At 46.5% G+C, this 16,235-nt stretch overlaps 1 protein-coding gene across 1 annotated transcript in view; it reads left to right on the top strand.

Moving 5' to 3' along the window:
* Positions 1-974: 974 nt before the first annotated feature.
* LOC6603159 (protein slit) overlaps positions 975-16,235 on the top strand; it is a 53,791-nt gene continuing 38,530 nt past the window's right edge. Inside the window, exon 1 of the mRNA XM_026986744.1 lies at positions 975-1,633. The gene's annotated coding sequence lies outside the window, so the exon portion shown is untranslated. The remainder of the gene's footprint in view (positions 1,634-16,235) is intronic.

Genomic DNA, 16,235 nt, shown 5'->3' with positions numbered 1-16,235 from the left:
AGCCGATTAATAAACGTGACCATTCAGAAAAGGAAAGCCCAGAGCAGAGAACTCTGGAGGAAGCAGCTACAAAGGATGGGTAGTAATGAGCCAGACAGGAAACCAGCTAATCTGGATACAGTTTCCCTGCGTTTGAGTCAAGTAGTCACGCAATTTCCCTGGTTTTTCTTTTTTTGATTATGACTTGCAAGTTGCATCTGTTTTGGTGCAAAAAAGTTAATCCCCTGAATTTTCAAATAATCACGTAGGCGGGCTTAAGCTGACATTGATCTGGCAACTCTACCTCAAACGTCAACATGTTGCTAGAACTTCGCATCGTTGCTGAGAGAGCAGAGACGAACAAAAATGAGCAGCTCTCTCTGAAACCGGTTCATTAGAAAACATGTTGCCGGCAAGGTAAAACGGCCCAGCAACATGTCGAGAAGCCGCGCACCTCACCTCATAAAAATATTCGAAGTCGAATTGGATTTTACCTTGCGGTTTTTCCTCAACAACACTGAAGGCGGTATTTTTAAAAACCAGCAACATTGCGACTGTGTTTTTTGTTGAACTATTTGTAGTCCCAAAACAATGAAAGCAAGGACTAAACACCAGCCAATCTTCACGAAAATTTATTCATCAACTACCTAAAATGATGTGGGCAGGGCTAAATGTTCTATCTAGCTAACAATATTCCACAGAATATCAAAATCGGAATATGTAACATATAAATTGAATTTGTCAGTATATTTATGGTATATGTTAAAAATGAGACGGTATACTTTGGTATATTTCTGAGGTTCGGACGGTATATTTTAACGAGAAGTCTGCTTGCTGCCAGCAACACTTTTAGGTCCCCAGCAACATTGACGTGACAGCACTGAGACTGTTTTTTTTTTTTTGAACATTTTTGTTGAAACCGTGTTTTTGTCAAAATAAATAACATGCAAGTACTTAAAAGTAGTTAATTTCATACACAAAATTGCGGCAACATCCATTTGTATGCGCCAGACTCATGTGCCGCGGAAACGAGCAGCATGTCCCGCAACATTCATCATACCCTAGAAATGGTGGGCATATTTTTCCTTCCGTCTCTCAGAAAAAACAAAAAACTCCCAACTTTCAAACTGCGCGGTCGCTGCGCGTCGCTGTACGGAAAAATTAGTGGTTTTCTTTATACTCGCGTGAAGCGAAGAACTTGTGAATATAATTAAGAAGCGCGCGTTTTCAAAGCCATTTACCTAAGCACTCTAACTAAGAAGTTGGCCAAAAGTTTTTCTTGTTCGCCAGCATCGTTGCCGCCGCCGCCGCTGCCACCGTCGCCGCCACAAGACGGTTGTTGGGGCTGCTCGTCGAAAAGTGCTCCAACAAGATTTCCACTTGAAATTCCTGAATTTCGTCTCGCAATCGGAATATAAAAGCGCAATTCGAATAAAATACGAATGAAAATTAAGTTTTTCGCAACGCAAAGAGCGGAGTGATTATTGTACAAGTGCCTGTGGTTTTTGTGAGTGTGTGTGTGTGCCGCGTCTGTCGAGTGTGTCACAATTTCTGAGCCGAAAGGACTTTTGGATTAGCGGTGCTTTTGACTCTGTTCCTGCTCCTGCTTCAGCTCCTGCTGCTCCCACCCCCCTCACCTGGCTGAATTCAAACGGTAAGTGCTCGCTGAAATTATACAGTTAGACGGTGTCTGAGCCACTCCACAACTTATACAATATTTGGTCCGCAATTTGTTGTAGTGTTTGGGTATTAGCATTTTTATGTGCTGCCTGCCGCCGCCTTGGCCAAAAAAGTTGACAAACAAAACGCACACTGGCGCACACGCACACGTATTCACACAAAGGATTTCATTACATTTTGGGTGGGACGCGACACTGCCGCCGCCACCAAACAGTAACAGTAACTGTAACTGTAACGCAACGTAACGTAACCCTCCCCCAGGCTATGGTCCCGTCCCTCTCTCTCTCTCTTCTTGTGCTGCTACTACGTTTCGTTTTGTTTGCGGAAACGCCGAATGCTGTGCTACTGTATTTCTATACCCCGTACTTGAGAGGTGTGCAAGGGGTATATTACATTCGTGTACTGTCCTGTTTTGTGTTTAAATTGATTGAAAAGTTGGTTAGGCACCTTGAAAGAGTGGAAACTTTGGGAGAGTCTAGTTCTCTGCTCATGAAAACCAGTTCCTGTGCAGTAGCAGGGGTATGCTCTAGTCGAGAGTGCCGGCCTAAGCTTTCTGACTTTCCTTTGGTTCTTCTGTTACAGCCTCTCCCGCACACGTACATATGTTGTGTGTGTGTGTGTGTGTTGGTGTGCGTGTGCGTATGTGTCTGTTTTTCTGTTATTTATTTTGATGGCGTATTTTGCTTTTCCGCTTTGTCCGAATTGCGTAGCGCCTCTTTTTCTGTCTTTCGTAGCTCCTGTCTCTCCTCTTTCCTCTTTCTTCTAGTTCTAGCTTTGCCCTCCCCCTCTCTCTCTCTCTCTCTATCTTCCTGCATTGAAATGAGTTGGCAATAAATATGGCCCACTGTCAAATAAAAGGGCGATGAGCCAGCCTTTTTCCTCTGCCGTTTCCTGTCCCTGCCCCTGCTATCGCCTCTCCTTCGCGCTGTTGTTGCTCTAATCTCAGGGGACACTAATGTTTTACGACACTGGCGATGTCCTGTCCTGTCCTGTCCTGTGCCTTCAATACAAACTTAATGCACACATCAATGGCAAATTAGATATACTCCAGAAGCAAATGTACTAATAACAATCATTGAGAGAGTGTCCTCTGTGTCCTGTGTGCGTCCTGTCTGCGTCCTGTATGCCTCCTGTGTGTGTGAGGACGATTGTTCTGTTGATTTGGCTCTTACTTCCAATACATTGGCATTCATTCAAGAGAGTGAGAGAAAGCAGAAGTAGGAGGAATCCCAAATGAGGACAGGAGAAGGAGAAGCAGGAGCACTTGTGCCTGCCTCATGTCTTATTTGTCGTCGCCCAAATGGAAATCGTTTTGTTTCTGTTTTGTCAAGTGACAAATTTTCATTGTCCTCCCCTGCCCCCAGCCAACAGCCAACAGCCCCTGCCCCCAACCGACAGCCGCCGCATTAATCGCTTACTTAAAAACAGAAAAGAGCCCCGAAAGATCTTCAGAGCGGGGAATGGGACACAAGACAGAAGACGAGTGTAAATAAACACTCAAGTGCTTGCCTGCCTGGAAGGAGGAGGAGCCACGACTAGCTGATATCCTCTAAGGTGTGTGGAATGGGGCGGAAAATTGTTTTCTAACATATTAAGGAGATTAAGTAGTTTTCAGTACATCATAGACTATGTTTCAACTAAAGAATCGAAAAACACTAAAAAAATACACAAAAACCGAAGGAATTCTGAATGATTCTGATTCTGAATGATTTTCGATGAAAGTTGGTCTTATATTTTTCTAGAACTGTTTAAACTAAACACACTCGGTCTTTGCCACCTAATCTCCACTGTACTTACATCGTATTAGTGCCGCTTTTTAGTGGCATTGCCCGGCGGCACATTCCCCCAGTTTGCTTTAATTTCCACTCTGTTATCGCAAGGAAGGGGCCCTCTTTAATCTCTTATGGCTTTCCATTCCCCCCCCCCCCCCCTCTCCGCGCCTGCTCTTTACGTCTTTATTTTCCAGCCAAAAAGGTAGTGCAATCGATTTGGATTGATTTTGTTTAAACAAAACTGCACACGAAAGCAGATAGCTGTAGCTGTGGAAAGAACACTGCCACCAAAATCCCCACTAAGCCTTTGGGGCAGCAACTGGACCGTCACTGGGTGCCTGGGGGCCGGATTGCAGTTTCGATTCGTTCGAATTGAGGATTCCTTTCGGTTCAGTAAATAAACATCGCACAATAACGTTTTGGTGGGCATGGCAGGGCAGGTCTTTAATGCCACCCAATCGGCATGCAGGTAATCCCATTCCACTTGCCACACTGCCCCACACACACACACACACACACACACATCCACCTATTGCCTATTCCTATCGATGCTTTGGTAATTAGTTGAGAATTGGATTTGGGATCACATAAAAGTGTTGATTACACGCATTCCCCATCCCATAGCCCTGCCCCCTCCCCTTCCCTGGGTGCCAAGTGTTTTGTTTTCTTGCCGTCTTATCTCTAGGGAATGGACTGAATGGATGGATGGTTGGGGCAAGTATTAGGGTTACACACGGACACGAGTGAAAGGCAGGTGTAAGAAGTTTGGGGCCCGCTCCAGCCGGCAGCTCTGCTCTGTCCGATGCTCTAATTAATCGCTTTTATTGCAGGGAATTTCATCTACGCACTAAATTGATTGAGTGGCTTGATTGAGAGAAGACAGTTTGATTGGGATGGTGGCCATTTCAACCATTACTATCTGCCCTTTAACACTTTGAGTATTTGGGGAGAGCTGGGGAAGATTAAGAGTAGATTGAGGCAAGAAGGAGGCTGTTCGAGGGACTAAACAGATTTGAAGACATTCCAAAATAATGAAAATGAGGGAGAATGATGGAAATACAGTATTAACCACAGAAAAATCCACTTTCGGAATCAATTTTGATAGATTTTAATGGTAAAAACGATGGAGAGAGGAATGTACAATAATAGGGATTAAGAGAGATCATTCGGGAAACTTTGAGGGAGGTAAAGGCCTACACTCAAGTGACATTTTAGGCAATTCAGATTAGACGAAGGTCTCAAGCCCTAGATCTGATCCAGCGGTCTAATCATATTCGTGTTAGATCTTATCTATAATTTGGTGTTTAGACAACACAACCCGCACAACCCCTAAGCCCAGAGCGCTTCCTCCAACCGTTTTGTCCGTAACAAATGGCCAACATTCTCCCCCCGTCTGCAAGTCATGGCTGGAGTCGTGGGGGAGGGGGAGGGCAAAGAAAAAACATCAAAGTCATTTCATGTCTTCATAAATTCCCTTGCCAAAAAGGAAGACCGGACCTCTGTCCTCCCTACAGTGCCACTCTCTTTGGGTCTGGCCCGGAGCCCACTCTCTGGCCTAAGTGAAATGACCTGCCGTTTTCCGTCCAAAACAGAGGAATATCCCAAGACCCAAGCAAACCTCAAACAAAAAGCACAATTGGGCGCTAAAAAAGAGAGGGCGAGAGTGCGAGGGAGATCGGGAAGCGAGGGAAGGTTAATGCCTTATCGACTTGCTGCAATCTATGTATTTAATTGACTTGACTGCAATTATAGTGAACGCTATATATATATATACCAATATATATATGTATTGTCTGCTGTTGGTGGCTGGTGTCGTCTTCCTGCAGATAAAACGCCGTAAAATAAAAAAGAAATACTTGCCTATAATGATTTCGCATAAATCGTGACTACTCGCCAAAACGAAAGGCGAGAATTTATACTAACACAGGCACTGGCCCTGGCCCTGGCACTGGCACTGGCTCTGGCACTGCTGATACCCTCTAGCCGTTCCGAGGGTATCGCAGAAGAGACAACCTTTTCGGTGCTGTATATTCATTCATTGAATGGCCCATAAAATTGTTGTTTAATGGACATTTCTTTTCCGATCCTTAGAGTATCTATATCTTCGTTTTTCCTCAATCTGTGGCTCGTTTCATGTTGTTTGGGGAGCCACAACAAGTTACAATGTATAGGCAATGCTCCACGCTCCACGCTCCACGCTCCACCATTCCTCGCATTCGGAGTGGAGTGTCGCTCCGGTGTCAGAGGCTAGTCTGCCCCCCACCCCCGTCCCTTTCGACGAGGCTCGCCTCGAGTTGCGGGTCTGAGACCTCTTTTGGTCAGCCAAAGTCAAGTTAAGGCCTGGGCCAAAAGGCTGCAAAAAAAAAGGAAGGAAAACCTGTAAGCACTCGCCTTCGTGGCCGTCTCCTAGAGATGCGCACGTGACCCCCCCCCCCCCCCCCCCCCCCCCCCTCTATCTCTTTGGGACGTTCACCAAAATCACGTTCTTAACAAATTGAAATTTATGAATGTTGGCCCACAGCAGCAGATTTAATTCTTATTTATAACAACAATTAATAGCCAGAGAATAGATTGTTAAAGGCGGGCGGGGGGTAGCAATAAAAAATAAAAATAAATTTCAAAAATTATCCAAGAACTTTCTAAAGGGGGAGCCCCCCCGCCATCACTCCCTGTCCCACTCTCACGACATCATCTCTAGGAAAATCAAAAGCTGCAAAAACATTTAGCGCTGCTCTTGCTCTGCGGAGTGGACAAAGGGTGGGGGTGAGGGAGGGAGGGAGGTACGGCACTGATGGACATTGTGTCTCTGGCCATTGCCAAATCGTTAGCACTTGGCGGAGACAGACCCGGGGACACGAACGCATCCGAACATCAGCATCGTCATCATCGCCATCATCCGCCTCCCCTCCCCCTCCCGCTCACCCTCCCCCTTCTCCCTCTCGCTCTATCTCGGGGAGACATGGCCCGTTCGTTGCGGCGGGGCTTAGACCTTTCGAGTGTGTAATGGAATAAAAATATGTATTTAAACTTTATTTGATTGTCGTTGATTTCGGACGAAGAGAGCGTTCCCGGGACGGGTTCCCCCCTCCCTCCCTCTTGTCACCATCCATACTCACCTCTCGCTCTTACTCCCTCTCTCCCTCGCTCTCTTTGCTGTCCATTCCTAATGAGGGAATGTAATAAACCAATTTAGTTTTCTCTTTTCCTCTCCCCATTTGCATTCTTCCGGCTTTACTGCCTCCCAGCTTAATTTTTGGAAGCTCCCTCCCCTGCCCTGCCCCCCTTTACTGCTTGTTGCCCCCGTTGCCCATCATTAGGCCTGACAAAAGTTCTTCCAGCTCATTTGTACAATGAAAAATCTTCCCATAATTAACGGCAGTGGCTTGGACAGTGTCTGCAGGGAGGGAGGGAGGTACATACCATCTGTAGGTAGGGATGAATGAATTGTGGAGGAGTAGCAGTCGGCAGAGGAGAGGGGAGGGGGGATTGGGAATTTCTATGCCTCGCTGGACACGAGAGGGGAGAAGCCACTCCAGACGACGACCGGGCATTGCCTTGCATTCGGGATTGGGATTGCCTCGAGAGATATTCCCTATTGTTATAGTTTTGTCATTGCTTTTACGAGTATTTTTGTTGCTGCTGCTGTTGCTGTTGCTTTGTGTAGGCCAGCCGTTCCTTCGGGGCGGAATTATTAAAAGTAAGCCAGACAAACACTCCAGCCTACAGCCCATAGCCGTGGGACAGGGCGACCGAGGGATGGGGGGAATGGGGATGGCCAGTCGACTCTCATTTGATATATTGCAGGCATCCGGTGGACATTTGTTGACGTGGACGTGAGGCTGCAATAAAATCTGCGCCCAGCCTCCAGAGCTCCTCATTATACAAGGAATCCGCAGCAGTCTGCAGGCCAAAACTGTAAAGCAGGGTATTACGACTTGGTGGCCTTTTTGGTGCGCCTCGGATGAGCCATGGGGGAACGGCAATTGAATCGAAAATAACGATAGAGAAAGTGTTTTCATATTTATAGAAAGCTCTTTATAGCTCTTATCTTTTGGCATGGAGCATGGGATCCAAAAACAAGAAATAATCAAGCCGAAGGCCTTGCCTCAATAGTGCCTAAAGACCAGAAATAACTCCTAGATGGACTTGGGCTTCAGTTGATTTGGGATTTTACTATAAAGGTCATCTTCTAGATCGAAGAGAAGAAAGAGAACAATTTATGTGCCTGCGATTTGTGGAACGAAGCATTTCGAATACCATTTGGAATCCTTTTGGTTATCCTGCTGTTAGAGTGTATTCCACATTGCGGTCTGAAGGCTCCCCTTTACTATTTCGCTTTGGAGTTTTCTACCTCTTTGCGGCTGTCCCTCTCCCTCTGCCTCTCCCTCTCTCTGTCTCTATCTCTTTTTGTGCCGCTTTGGGTTTGCTTGTCATTGTTGTGGTTGTCACATTGTCGCCATCGTTGTCTCCGGGCCATCATTTGTGGCCCGCACAAACACACACAAACACAATCACACACACACACAGACTCCCAGACCAATAAAAGGCCAACCGTCTGTTGTAGTTTTCTACCAACACTTTTTTTTACTCTTTGGCTTCTCTTTCTGTTTCTGTTTCTGTTTTTCCTCTTTCTTCTTTTACATTTTGTTGCAGCCAAATATTTGAGCAGGCAAACAGTTAACAACAAAAGTAGCAACAACGGAAAACCGCATCCCACGTTCAAATCAAGGAAAAGCTTCTAGCTCCAGCTCCGGCTCCAGCTCCAGCTTCCCCTCAATTTTCCCCCACCCCCGAAAAAATGTGTCGCATCGTTTTAATTAAATATTTTCAATTTTATAGGCTTGTTTGCATTTGCATTTGAATTTTAATTTTGTGTCGATTTTCCCAGCCCCAACCCCTGCCCACACCCTCCTGCCGCCTGCCGCCTGCCTCCTGCCCCCCTTCTCTTTGACTATTTTCTTGGGGCCCCAGAAATGTTTCTATTTATTCGTTTTTTATTCGTTTGATTTCGGTTTCCCCCCCCCAAGATATGGGGCCCCCAACAACAACCGTGAGACGGTGACACCTGGTGGTCTGGTCAGAGAGAGGCCCGGACGTGGTTCGGGCACCGGGGACTGTGGACTGTGGACAGGTCTGATCTGCATTTTCATTCCCATTTCCATGCCCATTTCCATGCCCTTTCCCCATTTCTTTTCAGCATAAAAATTGACCATTTTTCATGTTCATCTTTGGGGTTTCGGCCTTTGGTTGCTGTTTCGGTTCATTAGTTAGGATTACCGGACAATTATGTCGCATTTCGGACCCACTAATAGTTGTTTATTTATACAATTATAAAATTGAAAGCTCACATAAATTTGTAGTGCGTGAGCGTGAGGTTTCGAGGGTTATTTGAGGGGGAAATGGGAGAAGAATCCATTCTCTGCAGCGAGTGAAAGTTCTTTCCACTAAGGAGGGGGGCAGTTCCATCTTTTGTGGCAACAAAACTTCGACAGACTGGGCCCTGGGGATGTCCAACAAAAAGGCCCTCAATCGGCCCCACCGTCCACTCTAATGGCCCTCAATCGGGTCTTATAGTGGTGGATTATAAACAGAATTATTTCTTTTCTTACAGAGTTTGAATTGATTCAAAATTCCATGGCTGGAGCCAAGGGAAACGGATATGAAAACTTTCAAGATGGCATTTGAAAGCGTAATTGAATTACACAAAAAAAAATCTGCATATACCCACAATAAATAAAGTATATAGTATTCCCAGGCCATATTGATTTGATCCCTGTCATGAATCAATATTTAACGTTTCGATGTGAAAGTTAAGGCATTTCCCATGGAAATGCTCTAGATAAAAGTAATCCCCCCATCATTTCCTCCTGGGATTCCCATCGAACGATGAATAGATATAACTATATTTTGTCGTTGATGAAGCTATAACCGTAGTTCCCTCTAACCGCAAGCATATCTAGTATTCGTTCATTTACTTTGCTTATCGTGGAAATATTATATTTTTCCCAAGCCATCGCTCTGAGAACTTTAATAATGTCACACCCTCCATCCCCCCTCCCCCTCCCAATACAAACACCGGAAACGTGGGCAATATTAATCGGTTATCCCCCCTTCCCTGCAATCATGCTCACCTTTTACATGTGTGCTTTAGATGCACTTTATCGTAACCCCAAATCAATTTATTTATGAGCGTTGGACGCTTTAGTGGAGCAAACAACTAAAAGGAGATTATTAAAGTGGGGAACACCCTTCCGACTGAAGATTACCCCGTACCCTGCCAGCAATACCTTGGGAAATGGGAGTACCAGTCTTAGAGGTCTGATCGGAGCAGTGCATCTAGCCCACTATCGATGCCTTTGTTGATGGGAGGTGATGATGGATCATCTTTTTGTTTTGGTTTGTTTCCACCGATCCCACACACCGTACACCCCTTTGCCCTCTACGAACAATGGGCAGCACAAAAGCTTCGGGGCTTATCTTGAGCGCGGTCTGCATTGCCCGATAAGGCTGCGAAGATGCCGAAGTGCATTCGTCGTGTTCGGGCCAGCCGACTGCAGCGCCGAAGCATATTCCCCGCTCAACAGTTGCGATGCTCTGCGGCTGCTCGTCTCTCTCCCTTTTTCGATCACGGGAGCAATAAAAGTACAAAAAGCAAATAGGTCCGACCCTTGGCTACGAATGTGCGTGTGTGTGTGTGTGTGCGTGTGTGCGTGCATGAATGAACGGGAATGAAATGAATGAAAAATGTGCGTTTCCGCTTCGCTTTGCAATAATAGTTGGGAAATTGGTCCCCGGGGGGGTGGGGTGGTGCGCACAGAGATCCCTTCCATTTCCATTCCCGTTTCCCGTTAAATGTGTCTCATTAGTGTGGTACCACATTCCTCATGGATGTGGGCGTGGTCCGTTAAGGGGTTCTCCGGCCCGCAGATCAGAAATTTTGTCAAATATTTTAGAGAGTGCGTGCCATGAATGAATTGTCGTTTAAATTAAATTAAAGCCCAGCAATGCCAGGGAGAAATTGCAACTGCAATGTGCCACCACCAATGTGCCACCAGGAGGCGGCCACGGATGATGCTGTAGCCACCCCAACCTTCGTGGATTCGTGGATTCGTGGATAAAAACAATCTGTTTGCTGCCTGTCACAAGACAAACAAGCAGCAGCAGCGCGAGGGGGGAGGGAGACAGGCGAAGGAGACTCGTAAAAGTCCACAGCCAACGATTTGTTGTTACGCTTAACGGTAATGCACGAAGGCGAAAGGTGGCTGCGACGCGACGCGACGCGCCGCACAGTGGGACCGAAACCCATCAAGAGGGAAAGAGGGATGATTGCGGAGTGTAGTTTTCGATTGTGAATCGAAATTCATGGGCTGTTGATCCCAAAGGGGTTAATTGTGTGCCGGGATCTTTAATTAATTATTTGTATGCACACAAGCGGGCAATACTCGCGTGTGTGTGTGTGTGTGTGTGTGAGTGTGCAGGGAGTTTATCCCAGTTCTATTCTGTTTTCGGATTGATCCTATGCAAACAGAGATCAGCTTTCAATCGATTTAAAATATAGAAAAAACGAGGAAGGGAAAATATTAAATGCCCTAATGAATTTCAGCCATCTAATCAATTAGCGTTCCCTGGAATAAGATTAGCAGGGCTCGAATATCATAAGTAATCAATATCTCTCATAGATCGTTTTCTGGTACAGATTGCTTAGATAAAACGCTTTTAAATAATTCCATTCTATAGGTACAAAAAAAAACACACCTATATATAAATTAAATATTCCGGGATTTAAATACAAATACAATGAAATTAAATGATTTTTACTTGGATTGAAATGTAATTGCATTGAAAAATTTGTTTAACACGGCCCATATAATATCTATAATACCTATAATATCTTCTTTAATTTAAATATAAATATATTTCAAAAAAATTTTTGCATATGTCTTTCGAAATTTAAGCGAAAACACCTCTATTTGAATTATATTTCCCCACTCGACTCTCTCAATCAAAGTGAAAATATGAAAATTTCAGAACTTTTCTTCAAAGTTCTACAAGTATTTGAGCCAGTGTTCTCCCGCTTTTGATGGATTTTTTTGTGGGTTTTCCCCCTCTGCGTGGCGAAGGTTATTGCAATCGCAACACCTCAGCCGCGGGCACAGGACACAGGAGACGCATACAGCCATAACCCACTCGCAATCACCGTGCAACACCAGACCATCCCACGTCCCACATCCCACGTCCCACGTCCCGGAGAAGAGGCCAACCCATCTCATCCAATCTATGGCCGAGCTACACGGAACCCGAACTCCCTTTCTGTTGGGCATTTTTAATGCTTTTAATTTTTGCTGCGCCACCGAACAACGGGAGGGGAAAAGAGCAGGGAATGAGCACTAAAAGTAAGCCCAAAAAAAAAAAAAAAAGAAAACGAAGAAAAGTAGAGAGAGAATGGGAGAGTGGGAGAGTGGAAGAGGAGTATGCTTTTTGGGGGTAAGATTCGGTTAGGGGTTGCAAATGTCTCTCTATACGCGAGCTAGTGAGGGTGTGTGTGCATCCTTTGAATACATGTGTGTGTGTGTGTGTCTATGGAGTGGAAGGCAACCCAAAAATGTGCAAAAAATGGGCGTGGCGCGACTCGACGCGACGCGATATATCTAATGGCATTGTTTCCGAGAGTTGTCGCCGTCGCCGTCGCCGTCTCCAAACTCGGGTTTTCCCCCTGCTTAATGCATGTGCTGGCAAATGTCGAAATGATGTACTTGCCACCACTTCACCGCCCCCCGCCCCCCGCCCCCCTGTGGTGCAGGGGCATATGCCTTCCGACTGCCTGCTAAATATGCAGCTGTTAATGGCTCAAAAATTAAAACATTAAGGCGTCCCCGTCCCCGTCAACGACTCTGATTGGAAATGTGTGTGTGTGTGTGTTTGGGCTTTCATGTAACCCTCCAGCCCCCCTGCCACTGCCCCTGCCTCTGCCACCGACCCTGCTGGGCGGGAAATCGCTGAGTAATATGAAAAGTGCACCTTGCATGGGAAAAGATTCAACATCTTTCGAGGTTTCAGTGGTTGCTGAGGGGGGAACACGGAGGTACTGTACCCCTCCGAAGGAGGTCGAATAGTTGGGAGCAGGTTCCACTTCGAATTCACATGAACCCCTTGAGAATGAATAGCGAAGTCTGCTCAAAATCTTCCCCTATTTGAAGATCTTTCTTTCAATCTCCGAATCTCCCGCCTGTGAAGGGTATTCCCCGTTTCGTGGTGGCCTACTTCGTGGAAGCCCCTTTTGTTTGTTTATTTTGTTGTTGTTTTCAATTTACGTTTATTTTTTTGTACACCTTTGAAAGGGTTTTTTTTTGTGTTTTGTGTTTTTGTGGGTCACTCGAAAGGTGAAGCCCTGGCAGGGGGTATGCCGAGAATTATGGAAAAATATGTTAATTAAAGTCCGAATTTTAGTTGCTTTTTCGTACGAGAGTGCTCGTTATATAGGGGTTCCAGAGAGAACCTTTCGAGAACTGAAGGAAAATCAATTGAAAAATTCGAAATTCGTTTGAAAATTGAATTTGGTGCAGGGTTTTTCCCATTGAGAGACGAGTATTGCTGTTAAAATTAATTTCCGCTAAGGTTTTCCGCCCAAATGCAAACCAGGGCAGGGGGAGGGAAACTCTATTATATCTTTCATTCTTTGCTTTCCTTTTGCTTATTAACTTTTCTCTTGCCTTTTGCTTGTTTTGCTTCGCCCCGAGCCGCCCTCTGCTCTCCTTTCCCCCCTCCGTTTGCCCTCAGCACATTCATCCTTTCATTTGTGGCCACATTTTCCTTGGACTTGACTCGATTCCCCCAATTTTTCGTTCTATATAAAAGAAAAACACGGCACACAATTCCCTTGGCGAACATTTCCGAGAAGCAACAATGCACCACCCTCTGGGCTCCCCATTGCCCCATCTCTCTCCCTCTCTCTCTTTCTCTATCTGGGTGTGTGTCTCTCTTTATCTCTGGTCTCTCCCCCCTCATTCCCCTGGTCGGACAGTAACAACGTTAAACAACATTGAAGCATAGACAAAGGCAAGCTACTTACAAGCCGCATGCCACCAAAACACAAAACCAGAATGTAGTCATCCTCCTCCCCTGCTCTAAGCACTCCCCGCTGCACAGTACCCCCCTGCCGCCGCTGCCGCTGCCCCACCTGACACATCTTATCTTATCCGCGCAGGTGCACGCCACACGGCGGCTCAACGGGCGACAAGACAGCGACAGCGACAGCGACAGCGACAGTGGAGCTCGAATAAAGAGCAACTGCCGCCCCACCCCTCCCCTACCTCTGTTGAACCTGCTGCCCATGCGCACAGTGCGCGACATGAATGACAAGTCGTTGAACAGCAAGAATTTATGACTTGAAGAACAAGAAATAGATTGTTTTTGGAGACGAAAGAGGCAGCGAGGCAACACCGAAAGAGCACAGAGAAAGAGAACATGTAAGGCTTTAACGAATGTAGAAGTTTCCCCTAAACGAAAGGATACATCCGCTTCGAATCACACGAAACGAAAGCAGCAGCGATTGCCATATTCTGGTTGCATGATTTATCAGATCTGAAAAGCTTTAGAGCCACCAGAATCTTCTCTATTTTCGGAGCCGTAATGGGGCCCCTTGCAGCTCTTAAAGACTTGCCCCATATAGCCCCCACCGCCCCAAAGTGCTGGCCAGACATCAAGAAAGCAGCATACCCTAATTACCCTACAATTACCGCGTATAAATCAGAGTTTGGGTCAGAACGGAGAATGCAAATCACTTGAGAAGGCAAATGAAAAGGAAAATGGAAATGGAAGCGCGTGGGGGGAGAGAACATCAAAGACGCGAGTCCGTCTAATGAGTAAAATGCATTATTTGACCCCTGGCCTCCACAAATTAGCCCCTGTCTGGCCCCCCGGGTTCCACTCATGGGGTCTGGGGTCGTCTCGTGTCTGGACTTCTGTTCTTCCATCTGCCATGAGGGGGCGCAATCTGCAATCTGGGTGTGGGGCAGGCAGGCAGGCAGCCAGTAGGGAAATAGCTTTCAACAGCAGCAGCAGCAGCAGGCTCACGATTTATCAAACAAATTTCATCATGTGCTGCCTGGGAAATGTGTTTCTGATGATGTCTCGGCCGCTGCTGGCCCACAAGAACAGCAGCTAATTAAAATGGCTTATAATTTTCATGATTTACACTTGCAGCCCCCCCCGAATTTCCCCCCGAAAGGCCCGTGGCTATGTTTGTGTTTTGGGTTAAAAGCTCATAAAATTAAAGGCCCTAAAAACATGGCGTGGGCCCCAAAAAGGAGGCAGCAGGCAGGGCCAGTGTCTAGAGATGGGAAGACGGCACAGTAAAGGGCAGCATTTGAGGGAACAAGAACAAGAATTTGCTATATTTTGAGAGGATTCTGGGTGTTAAATAAAGGCCAAAGGTATGCACATATAAAGCAATCAATCAATCAGTTGCAAGCCATCAATCGTTTCTATAATCTGAACCCTTTTCAAATGCTCAGAGGATGAATAAAGGAATAAAGGATCGAAGAGACCCCCCCGCCTTGACCCTTACAAGGAGCTCCCAAGTGTTTCCATTGCTCCGAGATCTGATAGCGGACGGCAGTCCAATCGTTTACTCAAGCGAAAAGTACTAAAGAGAATGTCCGAGAATCGGAAAACAAATTACAAGTCGTGTGCATGATGAGGCGCTTCTTCGTGCCTCTTGGTTCGTGCCTCGTGCCTTGTGCCTCCTGTGTTCGTGCCCCTATCTGCCATCTCTATGAAATGTGAAGAATGAAACCTGCTTTTGAGCTTTTTGATTGTGCAAAGGCCCCAACAGGCAACAGCCACAAGAAATTGTAGGCGCACATTTGGTTTTTATGCTATCCGGTGCACAAAATATAATTCAATCAACGCCAAGTGCCACGCCCCACCCCCCCTGCCACCACTGCCTTCCCTGCCACCCTTTGCCAGCAAAGGCATCAGTCTCAACGCCTCAACCACTAGTACATACATTTTTTCTATATTTTGTTGTTGTTGTTGTTGTTGTTTTTTAAGTTATTTTTGACTCTTGCATGCCGCACGTCAGCGATGGAGGAGGTGGGGCAGGAGTAGGAGTTGCCAGAGCTGGAAGAGAAATGTTCCCCAAGATACAGTATAGTATATATCGTCGTATCGTATATATGAGAAATATGGCATATGAGCGGGGACCCCCAGACGAAAAAGAACCGACCAGATGATGGTCTCCTTCAAGATCCCCTGTTCTCGCTGGCCCCCCCTTCTGCCCCGGTGTGCCGGGGGTTCTGCGGCTGTCAGCTCACGGCGCGCGCAACAGCATAAATCAACTTATTTCATTGGAATTTATGTTTTGTTGCACTGGCGCGTCGCCTTGCATCGGCATCGGGCACTGGCACTGGGCGACAGGAGGAGAGGCAGTGGCAGTGGCAGTGGCAGAGGCCCTGTGCAACACACACTGACTGAGACCGGAGCTGAGACGCCACCAGCAGCAAAGGCATTCATCCTGAATCATCGCGAAGGGATGCCCTTCTTCTTGGGAAGATTTGCTTAAAAAGAGCAACTGCATCTCCTCTGGGAAGAGTATTCGCCATTCGTTGAAGTGTCGGGAAATTATGGCATTTCGCATTTCACGCTTGTTGCCGCCTGGTTGTATGTGCAATTGCTTCATTTGGCGGCAATGTCTTGATGGAGGAGACGGAGAGAAGGAGCTGCAGTCGGAGTCGGGAGTCGGAGAAGGTGGTGCCTCCAGTAGCGGCAGGAGGCAGGCGGCAGGCGGCAGGAGGCAGGAGGCAG

Source organism: Drosophila persimilis, unplaced genomic scaffold (assembly GCF_003286085.1).
Source record: "Drosophila persimilis strain 14011-0111.01,24,50 unplaced genomic scaffold, DperRS2 tig00000002-arrow-pilon, whole genome shotgun sequence".
Classification (NCBI taxonomy): Eukaryota; Metazoa; Arthropoda; class Insecta; order Diptera; family Drosophilidae; genus Drosophila; species Drosophila persimilis.
Note: the sequence above shows the minus strand (reverse complement) of the source record. Positions and strands in the feature narration are given on the sequence as shown.